Consider the following 12381-nt stretch of genomic DNA (forward strand, 5'->3'; position numbering starts at 1 on the left):
TACACACACACACACACACACACGTACACACTAATGTTCATATCAAAACAACATAGAAATAGTTGCACGTAGAGTCTGGTCAGTTGGTGAGTTTTTTTTGTCATTTTCCATGGACGGGACTGAGGAACCCTCTCTATATGCAGGGTTATTTCTTGCCCAGGATGAGGAGGTATCTGCATTCCTAAACAACATCAGAAGCCATAGCACAACAAGAGTGTGTCAATGATTGCATATCATGGCAGTATATATATATATATATATATATATATATATATATATATATATATATATATATATATATATATATAGGGAAAAAAGCTAATTTCTTCAAATACAATATCAGCCTACCTTATAGTTATGATAACTTGATGGATGGATTTTTTTTAAGAATTGATAAGAGCACTATCAATAGTAATTTTCATATGTGTTTGTCTGTGTTTTGTGTTTATTTGTAAATGTGAGTAATATCTGACATCACAGGGAAATGACAGTGGGATGTGCGGTGTCTCAAGGTTCAGGGCAAGTAAGGAGACATCAAAAAAAATCATCCTCCAAAATAGATGAAGAGGGGATTCAAGTGGCAGTCTGCAGGTATGTGGTGGCAGTCCAGAAGCATGTGATTGTAAAGATGGCACTTGTCAGTCATGCCGTGGAAACACATTTGGTTTCAGTAGCAAGAACATAAACAAGCAGCTAAACAAACAGAGTCCTTTAAAGTTGTTTATTTCTGATTTTGTGTGTGTGTGTGTGTGTGGTTAAGGACAGCTTTGATTTCCCCATCATGTCTTGCTGTGTAAGTTGATCATTAACCATACGGTCTCCTTATCAAACAGACATGGGATATTGCTACGAGGACTGAACCACTACCGTGGTGAGGTATTTGCCTACCCAATGTTTTTGCAGAGAGAGTTGTCGAAGAGGGCAAATGTCACTTTCTTCTGCATGGATGTTGTCTGCAGGTAATTTCTCTCTGTCTTGTTGAAACTCTGTAAACCTACTGTATATTAAATGACAAATACCTCATTTTGTTTTAGATTGATGGCCCAGCAAAATGTTGGTTCATGCCTACTAATGCTGCACTTGTTTTTTAGGTACTGGCCATACCTAAGCAAAGTGGCTGAAGAATCATCAGATCTTCAGCCGCTAACGGAAATGAGGCCATTTCTTAGTGTAATGCATGCCAAAGCTCATACAGCGAAATGCGAGGTACCTCAGAGTATTCAAATGCAACCATAGCCAGCAACTAAATACAAAAAGGCAATGATGAAAAAATTTGTATACCAACTTAAAATTATAAGTCGGTGTGATTTATGATATGTTTATTATATTATTCAGATAAGATATGACAACTTTAATGTGCAGAAATTCTTTAAAAGTTAACATAATTTAAAGTAATATTATTCTAATTATTAATCTAATTATTAATCTAATACTGCATTTCAGGTGAGATGGGATGGGATGGCAGAAATCAGGATGGAGCAGGGAACACTGTTGGAGAGGAAGTTGAACAAGTATGCTACTACTTACATTTTTCTAACTATGTGGATATAGGAGACTTCACTGATACATTCCCAGCTAACACAGAAACGATCTAAGAACATTCCCTGAAAGTTCCAAATGTTTCCAAAACGTTCTGCCAACATAGAAAGTGTCCAGTTTTCTAAGAAATTTCTGTGTTGTCTGAATGTTAGAGGAATGTTACATTTTACCATTTTCAAACATTATGACAACTGTATGTAATGTTTTAATGTTCACGTGGTGTTTGAAACAACAACAGTTTTTTTATATTGACATGTTATGCTTGATATGTAAATAATAGAGAATTTTATTATTTTAAAATTGTCATAAAAGATTATTTCTGAATGTTCAGTAGAAATATTGCTGTAGAAAACCCAATTCACTTATTAGGTTTAGATGTTAATGTTTTGTTTCATTTTAAGTCACCATTATTGTTATTAGTGTTTGTTTTAGTTGGACTCTTGACCCTGAGCTTTTGTGCTAGCTTTTCCCAGATTGTGTTAACTTTGTGTTAGTTACGGTAATGTAAAGCTAAAAGTGCAATTCTGTGGTGGTTGGTATGTAATGGTAAAGATCATCATCTAATTTATTGATTTACTCATCAAAAGTTTCTATTCTGTCAATAATGTATATGAGATCCATCACATTGTCTTAAGAATTCTTAGAAACTTTGGACAAAAATTAACCACTGTATATTTGGGACGTACAAACATCGTGAATCAGACTATGAATCTGGTGACAAAGAAAATTGTAAAAGAAAATGCCGCAGTGCATGCCAGGAGTCCTGGATGATATTTTGTAATTTGTTAATACCCAGCATAAATTGCAGCATGAAGTTTTTCATTTAATTCTCACCATTGTTGAGATTCATATTTTGATTCTTGATGTTTGTATGTCCCAAATATACAGTGGTTAATTTTTTCTAATAGTTAATTTTCTAAGAATCCTTAATGACCAACTGTTGTGAGTGCTGTATCTCATATACATTGTTGACAGAAAAGAAACTTGAAGTAAGTAAACCAATTAATTAGATGATGATCTTTACTATTATGTATCAACCACTACAGAATTACTCTGACTTTACATTACTATGACAAGTGTGCTTCATACACACAAAGTAATGCAACCAGAAAAAACAGCAAGCAAAAAGTCATGGGTCAAGAGTCCAACTAAAACAAAAACACTGATCTAAATCATGGTGACTTTAAATGAAAAAAATTATCAACATCTAAACCTTATAAGTTAATTGTGTTTTCTAAAGCTTATAATAATTGTTTAAAGGACAAGTTCGGTATTTTACACTTAGCCCTGTTTTCAGATTGTTTATGATGAAATAGAAAGGTTTTGACTGAAATTTCGACATTTGCGCTGCCCCAAGAATTTTTGGGTGTTTGTGTTTCAGCTCCTACCTTTACAATGGGTTTAATGGTGCACTGGAACAATCCTTTCTAAAATGCATTAAGCCCGGAATACACTGCACGATTTTCTTCCTCTTATAAGATCATTACCTTATCACACTGTGCGACATGTATCGTTTAAACTCGGGTACGAGAGGCATGTAGACTGTACGACGATGACACGGAAGCTTCGGCAGCAGCGTCACACGTTGCGCAACGTCACCAGCATGCGCTCGTGGTAAACAAATACTGGCGCGCAGGTCGTAGCAGCAAACACACTGTGCGGTGATCATGCCGAATTTCTGACACTGTCAGAAAACTATCGTAGGCTATCTTTGCACGCAAGACCGGGAAAACGGCCGTCTTTGAACCTCTCTCACTGTACGACATAGGACCACCGATGGAGAGCCACGATCACAGAAATCGCGACGATAGTTTCACGATGGCAATCTTTCGTCTGGGACAGCCAATAATCGTGCAGTGTATCCCGGGCTTTAAACTTTCGTTTACAAAGATGTGAAACTTATCGAGTGGTCAGGGGTGTTCAATGATATGCTCACACAAAAACCGTGTTAAAAGATGCTTTCCAACAGCTGTTTTAGCATTCGTTGTTAACTTGTGGACCTATTTTTCCCAACGCCCCACACCCGTACATTCTTCCGCTTAGAGCTTGAATAATAGACACTCCAGCCCAGTTGGTGGCGCCAATCCGCCATTGCCAATTGCAAGAATAGAAACAAAGTGCCCGGCGCGGAGTAATATCGTACCTCACAGCACAACTAATACAAGTCAATGGAGTTGGCAAAAACTACGATAAAACCTGTTGGAATGCGTATTTTGCAGCGATTTTTGTGGGACATTGTGCAAAATACCGAACTTGTCCTTTAATAACAAAATGCAATGTTTCCCTATAATTTACATAAGCAAAAAAAGTAAATATATAAACAAATGTTTTAAATATTGTGCACTCTAAAAATGTCTGGGTTATTTTTGACCCATAATGGGTACATATTGGACAGAACACGTGCTGGGTTAAAATTTGACCAAATGATGGGTGATCAAATGTGTGTGTGTTTTATTTTGTTTTTGTAAGGTAATATACATATTAATTGCATTATATGATTTTTACATCTAGGTCAACAGCTTTCTATCTAGGGCAGCTCTTGTCACAAAATACATGACGAAGGCAGGTTGGTATGACACATTACACTTAAATAATATGCTGTGATGACTCTGTTCTGATTGCTGTGGACAGAGACTTGTAAAATGCTATTTTCCTGTTTCCTGCTCAGTAAAGTCATTGATGTGTCTAAATTATTTTTTAATTGCAATGTTCTTTTCCATGTAAATTGATTGTATTGCGCATATGGATTTTTTTGCAATTAGGGAGAGAGAATATGCTGACTCAACAGGCCATGGGGTGGAACAGAAAAAAGATAGAGAACCTCCACAAAGTCTTGGCTCACAGATATATCAAAGTAAGGATATTTTGCAATGGTTGTCTTGTCTGACACAGCGACAAACGGCAGACTTGCAGCCCCGGCATCTGCAATAAGCTCATTCAACTGTTCATTTATATACATTACATTAATAATTTCATAATAATTTCTTGATCTGGTAAAGGTTTTTCTGAAACTTGCCTTTTTTGTGTGATTTAACCCTCTGGGGTCCGACCATTTTGGGACACTCTCAGAGGTTCTGACATGCTCTTACATTTGGTCGTTTTTTCAGTTGCTTTAAAACATAATAAAGGCAAGAGTCTCATACCACTGCGTTCAGCACAAACTGGGCTAAAATATTATATGAGCTACATATATGTACATGTTTGTATTTTTGAGAGAAAAAGGTTTATGAAAAATTTTTTAAGTCACTGATATAAGTCCACAAAACCCATACTAAACATGTTTTAACAAGACTTTCCTAAACATAATATAGTAGTCTAGAGTTTTTTCTTTAAAATGATGTGACAATCACTATGCCTACTTATTCACATAAAACAATGTATTGATTTAGAAATTGTAATACACTTTTTGTTTAGAGGGGCCGTATGCGAGAAGGATTGATTGACAGCAAGCAAACAAAGGCTCGCATAATGAGCTGCATAATGAGGCAGGAATGTGAGAATGAACTACAGTAAAGAATGTGAGGACAAATGTATACATGTTTGTTTGTTTGAGGTTTATTAAGTTAACAATATAATCAAAATAGAAATTATGGTTAGTAGGACATATTTTAAGTTTATTTGGAAACAAAACTTATTCAAAAACTTTGTATAAACTAAGAAACTGATACACAACAGAGCTGTAAACTTCATGTGGCTCATGTTACCATATAACTTTATGTCCAAAAGGTGTTTTTCCACTTCATAGTTTTGTACTGATGAGAGAGATGCAGACCTCTAAGAGAGTTATAAACAGCTGTTAGCATAAATTGTCCACAGAATTACCCTTACGTATATAACTGATGGGTAAATGTCACTGATACTAAGTTACATTCATATACTATCTTGTACATAAACTTAATCTCAGACAAACATCTGCAGCAATTAATATAAAAAGCTGTTTTCAGATGACTGTTTTCAGATGCCCATCCCCTTATCGTCTAGCTTCTGTTTTAAACATGTTTCTGTAAGCGCGTATGAACTTTAAAAACACATTGCATGTGCGCGAGCTCGCGTCTCCGTGTAACGCAGCGCTCATAAAAACGGTGTCGCGTGTAAAGCGCAATTTATGGAATTACCTTGCATGTAAACAATATGGAATCATTTTACAGCAAATCCCGCAGCGCAGTATTACTCAAAGTTGCCATGAAGGATACAACAGTGAATAACTGTGTCTAACACTGTACAGCATGTAACAGATATCCGCCATTTACGGGAGGTCACGCGGATTTGTTTGTAAATAAGCATGTAAACATGGAATCATATTACAGCACACACTTAAAAGATACAGCAGTTCAGGGTTACTGAAAGTTGCCACGAAGGATATAAGTGAATAACTGTGTTTAACACTGTTACAGCATGCAACAGTGAAATCCGCCATTACGTGAGATCGCGTCCGTTTGTAAACAATGCGAAAGGTTTTCAATCCGAAGCGTGCAGTCTGATGAGGTTGCTTACTGTATGTAGGCTGAACTGCACAAGCCATAAGCATATTAAGTTACATGATAGCAAATATAAATGGTATAAATTAACTGTTAACGTTACTTGCTTCTAATCCAGCTCCAGCGTCCTCCATTGTTCTTCTAAGGTAACGTTAAAGATAAATGCTTCTCTTCCTAAACGTCCAGACACAAATGAAGATATTCCTCACGTATGTGTTAAGTTTATCTCCCAAACATGCGGTAAAGTCTTTAAATCTGATCAAACTTTACGCTTTGCTTGTTATGGTTGAACAGCTCGTGTCTTCAGCCAGGAAAAATGGCACTCTCTTTACTTCAATGCAGATTACATAAACAGGCATTATTTGTTTTCGATTATATTTAGCTTGTTTAAAAGTAGACATTTCAGGCTTTCTTTGGATGTGTGTATCATGCGTGTGTGACGAGTATTCGCGGAGTTTCAATTGATTTTTGTAACGTGTTTTGAGAGACAGCTGGCGGAGACAGAAATGTCTGGATGCACACCCTGTTTATTTTCTTTATTTGACAAAAACACAAAGATCCGTTGTTATTGTGAATGAACACATATTAAAGAAGACCCTTTACCGTTTCAAATGATGTCAAACACGTAAGTGTATGATTATTAATGATGGAGTATTTTAAGTTGATTCTGCCACGATAAGGAAAAAACACGTCAAAACGCGGCCCCGCGTTTTTGGACCCCAGGGGGTTAAAGATCTCTGAGAGGGCAAAGCTGGAAGCTGCCAGCTTCAGTGAATTCCAGCAAAAGAATCGCCTCACTGAACAAACCGTACAGCAGTGGGTATGTGATGTTCAGCAGTGGGCAGTCACATGTAAAATAATACACATTACTTGGTCTTTTTACAATTTTTCACAAACTGTGAAATACTTTGTTTAAATATGTACTACATAAGGTAATCACTTGATTTTTTTGTGTATTTAGAGCTAGTTTCCACACCAGGGAGCACAGAGGACCTCAGAGCTGAGATACAGAGCATCACAGTTAGCCTGCTCCGCAAGAAGCAGGACCTCTATCGTCAACATGGTTGGTTGACAGATTTTTTAATGGTACATTACCAAAACAAACAAAAAAAAACAACAACACTGTTTTCAACTCTGTTTTCTTGTTTCACTTTGCAGATAGCAACCAGACAAGGCAAAGGAAGAGAAAGAAAATAAGAGATTTAAAGAAAAAACTAAGAGAAAAGATCTTGCAGTACAATTCAACTGAAGAGGATAAGATTGATGAAGAGTTGGCCTGCAGTTTGACAGAAGACTACATCCTGCCTTGGGAGAGGCTTGAAGATGGTATGTGTTTGGGTTTGTAACTATTTTTTGGGTTTGTAACATAATTTTTATGTTTCCATAATTTTCCTCTACTTAAAGGTCACTCCTTCAGATTAAAATGGTCAGTTTTTGACCAAATGATGCTACTTAAATGCCTTGAAGAGGAGAAGAGCATCCTGGTCAAAGAGATGTCCCAGCACATCAAGTCTTTCCAGAAGGAGATGAAGCGAGTGGAGAAATGCAAAAAAAACCACCAGAACTTGCAGTATGTAAAATTCTGAACATTTATCAGTAACATCTTTGTTATATGTGGCTGTACATACTATGATCCCTCCTGCTATATGTAATCATTTCCATTTTAATACAGATTTTGGTGACATGTCGGAGGAGGCTGCAGAGGGTTGGAAAAGTGTCCTCATGCGGCGATCTTCTGCACTGGAGAGGTTATGTCAAGAAGCTGTAAGCACATATCATGTTATAGTTGATGATCTTCAGATACAGGACTCAGAATGCAGGACAGACACTGATGACGATGAATATGACCTTAGTAGTCCAGAGTCAGAGGAAGGAGATTAGGAAGGAGACCACTCTGTTTTGTTATCATCATCATCGTCGTCCCTGGAGAGAGTTCAGACTGCACAGAATATCATATATCGGTGCTGTTCGGGTCTTGCCCTGGAGGGCCGGGGCACTGCAGAGTTTAGCTCCAACCCTGATCAAACACACCTGAGCAAGCTAATCAAGGTCTTCATGATCACTAGACAATCACAGGTGGTTAAGTTTAGGGTTGATTAGGGTTGAGGCTGAGCTCTGTGGTGCTCCGGCCCTCCAGGTTGGGATTTGAATGGCCCTGACATATATCAACAGTTTCCATACATAGATGACATCTTCACCTCCCATTGTCTGCAACAGGCACACAGCATTCTCAAGGATCCATCCCATACTGCCCACCAACTGTTTGAACTAATGTTTTCGTGGACCTGTAGCGTTTTTTGGAGGGCATAAGATTCATGAACTGTTTCTTTCCCAAAGCCATTACCAACACTGAAGTCTGACACTCACCAAATGCAACTTATCACTAACATGCAACAACCACTATGAAGCACTTTACACTGAATAGCACTTTAGGCCTACCAAGGAATATTTGGACCTTTCAGCACATGGCTTTAACTGTATATGTTGGACTTGACTGTATGTGTTGCAAAGTGAATTTATTCTTATAGATATCTTGTTGTCTTATTTATCTTTCATTGGCAGAATGTTTATGATTCAGATATAATACCAGACATGTAAATACCACTGAAACTATGGTAATTCAGTTTATCAACATTAGATCTTGTTACATGTGAAGTTATTATGCACTTCAAATTAATGTACTAAAATCATAACTGTACAGTATACAGTATGCCAGTGCAGTATCTACTGAACAGATTGGCCCTTTGCACAATGGACTATGTTTTCTGAACTGTTCCTCTTCAACTGCAGCATATAGAACAGTACAGGGCTCATGTACCGTTACATTTATAGGTTGGCTCTGCATTTTCTTTTGTTGTATGTTGTTGGATGTGAGCACATAAAGACAGATTCCTATCAACTTATGAAACAGCTACAATAAATTTGAACATGAATTTGAAAATGTTGTGAATTATCTGAGATTTCAATTAAAGTGCATAAACTGCGAAACTGCCCAGTTGGCTTTATTTAAAATCTGCATTTTAAAGTATAGGGTAGAGTGGGGCACAACCTAACGCTTTTTGACTTTGATTCTGTAATTAAAAAATTATTTAAGTTAGATTAATAATTTTTTACACAATCAACATTTGCTACAAATGAACACTTAAAGTTTGATTGTGGGACCTACCGTTATCATACAATTACACTGAAAGTGACAGGAGTGCAAACGTTACAACTTTCCCCATAGATTGGGTTAATTGTAACAAACAGAGGGTTTGTTGTTACACCTGCTAGAAAATTTGGTTAAAAGACATATATTCTAAAGGTGGATATTGTTTTAATATCTGCCTATAATAGGTGAAAGTGTGGATATCTTGCATCCATGATCCCTCATGTAACTGTCCTTGTATTATGCATCAATGCCTATATATATATATATATATATATATATATATATATATATATATATATATATATATATATATATATATATATATTAGGGCTGTCAATAGATTTAAAATATTAATCTAGATTAATCGCATGATTTCATGAGTTAACTGCGATTAATCGCAAATTAATCGCACATTTTTATCCATTCTAAATTTACCCTAATTTAACACTTTTCAGGTTTTTAATATTCTAATCATATATACATGTATAGATGCTTTATGCAAATGTATGTTAACAACAGCCTGTTTACATTTTAACAGAATCACCAGCCATTGTTTTGTATATGAATTTTCCTTTCAGAAGATTTTTCTTTCTCCATTTTTGTTTGCTGCTGCATCATTTGTGACCTGTGCTGGCAAGTTGAGTCGGAATTAGCAAATTAAAAAAAAATAGTTGTTCATATTTTGACATTCTCTATTAAAACATAGAACAATGCATGATTTGTTGAAATATAACAAAATATGACAGAACTACACGTGTTTGAAGTTGAAAGAGTCAAATTACCACAAACATTTCCACATCCATACATTATATTACCACATCAATACCTTAAAATCACTGGTAAAACTAATAGATTTAGCACACACAAAGCAAAAACATCATCAATGTATGTTCAACTTTTTTTCCTTTTGTTTGATTGACATTGAGACAGACTGCTTAAAATCTAAGTGATCTAATATAATGTTATACATCAGATATTTTTACCCAACAGTTAACCAAACATTTACTTAAAACATAACATATTATAGAGCCTACCTGAGTGAATTCTTATCAAAACAGATATTTGTAAAACTGTAATTTTGTGTAGATGTCTATCCGGGTCGCGCACTGTGTGCACGCGCTTCAGATATCACTCAGTCAGCGTGAGGGGATCGCTTTTGAGTCTTGTCGCTCTTAATAACTCTTTAACATTTATCAGGTACCGAACTTTATCTCTCTTAATGACTATTTTAACATCAAGCAAGTCCTGCAGTCTATTTTATAAGTCATGCATAAAAGCGAAACCAAAATGAATTGAGACGCATTTTTGTATTAGATTAAGCATTAGGAGGACGGTAACGTTACACCTCTCAGACGTATAAATAAAGATCATATATCAGATGTCCAACGAGCATTTAGAGCATTGGATTTGGTAGACGATTTGCTTAATGTTCTTATTTCTATGAAAACCTTTTACTCATTTAGAGAGAGTAACATTTGTCTGCCTCTCTGTTCATTCAACTATGGGCTGGACCAAGGGTCAAACAGAATATGCGCGTTGCGTTAATCTCCGTTAATAAAATTAGTGGCGTTAAAATGAATTTGCGTTAACGCGTTATTAATTTCGAATATTCGTCGAATGTAAAAAAAAATGCATATTCGAATGTAAAACTTTGCATTCGAATTTTACCTGTGTCGGGAAGCTCACGCAACGTGATGATGACGTAACTGACGCGGATTGTTATACAGAGCGTTAACGGCTCAGTCAACTATGCAGAGCAAGCCAGCGTTATTCATTTGAAAATAGCAAGAAAAGACAGTGGGGATTACGAGTCGGACAGAATACATATTAAAATGGCTGTGTGATGCTGCTTTGGTTTTTGGAGCATCAACTGGAATTCAACCGCAAAGTGAAACTAGCTGAGATGACAGAATTAATGTCGTCTGCTTCTAAATGCAGTTTTAAAGTTTAAAACAACTGATCAACACGAAAGTGCCATAATACAGCTGCTTGTTTAGCAACATTAAAACCATATGTGCATCTACAGAGTCCACACCGCATATGAGAGAGTTGCAATGTAATGCCGCGGTGGCTTTATTTTTATAACTGACTGGAAACTTGACTTTCACCTGGACATTTGATATGCAAGTTTTTCATCAACATTATCTGCGTGAAATATAAACATGATGATCATCTGCCAACTCGACTGTTTCAGCACGTCTTCTATGTTAATTACGGAGAGTCTGCTTTATTAACGGCTTCGCTCTGCGCGTAAGTTAAACATTTCTGTTCTGTACTTTATTACTCGCTTATATTTCTACATATTTTCAACCAAGGAACACACAAAATATAATATAAGTTGTTGTGAATAGCGTTTAAGCTTGACAAATTTTAAATGACTAATGATCTTTCCCACTTATTTTGGCTTAAATAAAGATTCATTCGTTTTCATACTTTATTAGAAACACGTACATTTATCTACTTATATATTATATAAAATGCCCTATATTAATATGCATTGTCTATGTATGGCATTCGTTTTGTACATTTACAGGTGCACAAATATACTGGTTAATTTTGATTTAATTAAGACAACGCGTTGTGTTCTGTATTGACTGAGGCTCTGTAATAAAAAAAAATTAATTCATGTATGGTAAATAAAATAATTTGTTAATGTATACATGAATAGTTTCTTGACAATGTTTGTGTTAATAGCCTACACACGCTGGCTGTTGAGGCATTTTGCACTTCCAGATATCTATGTGCACTTTTGTTCCTTTGCATATGAATTTAAGAAATTATCTTTAATTTATTAGTGTTTATAACATTCGTTTTAACCAAAAATATGCTGTGCATGATTTGTTTATATTATTGGGGCTTTGTGCTGCGCCCTCTTGTGGGCTTTTAGGAGTATTTTCTCCAAGATAAAGTAGGTCTTTATAATTCGAATATAATTCGAATTTTATTATTTTTCAAGGACGAATTTCGAATGTACTTATTCAGCCATTTTGACAGCCCTAGTTTAAATCTTAACCAAAACACACAAAACTTTTTACAAATTCACAGGAGATCTTCTTCTGACAGTAAGAGAAAAAGACCAAAAGCATAGATTGCTCGGCCCTGTAGAAATATGTAAAGTAGCTGCGTTACAATTAACCCTGTGTTAGTTTGAACCCCGCTCACCCCTATTGTCACATACAAAACTCCTAAACTGTTCAGCATGCTGAAGTGGAA

General features: G+C 36.0%; 1 long non-coding RNA gene across 1 annotated transcript; it reads left to right on the top strand.

Annotated features, from left to right (window-relative positions):
• The first annotated feature begins 3 nt into the window (after positions 1–3).
• On the top strand, positions 4–8958 carry LOC129435199 (uncharacterized). The gene is made up of 11 exons (XR_012372422.1): positions 4–214; positions 481–591; positions 834–959; positions 1092–1511; positions 4051–4105; positions 4302–4393; positions 6751–6868; positions 6979–7080; positions 7176–7343; positions 7422–7587; positions 7690–8958. It is a non-coding gene; the product is annotated as an uncharacterized lncRNA (long non-coding RNA).
• The last annotated feature ends 3423 nt before the right edge of the window (positions 8959–12381 follow it).

Source organism: Misgurnus anguillicaudatus, chromosome 12 (genome assembly GCF_027580225.2).
Source record: "Misgurnus anguillicaudatus chromosome 12, ASM2758022v2, whole genome shotgun sequence".
NCBI classification, from domain to species: Eukaryota; Metazoa; Chordata; class Actinopteri; order Cypriniformes; family Cobitidae; genus Misgurnus; species Misgurnus anguillicaudatus.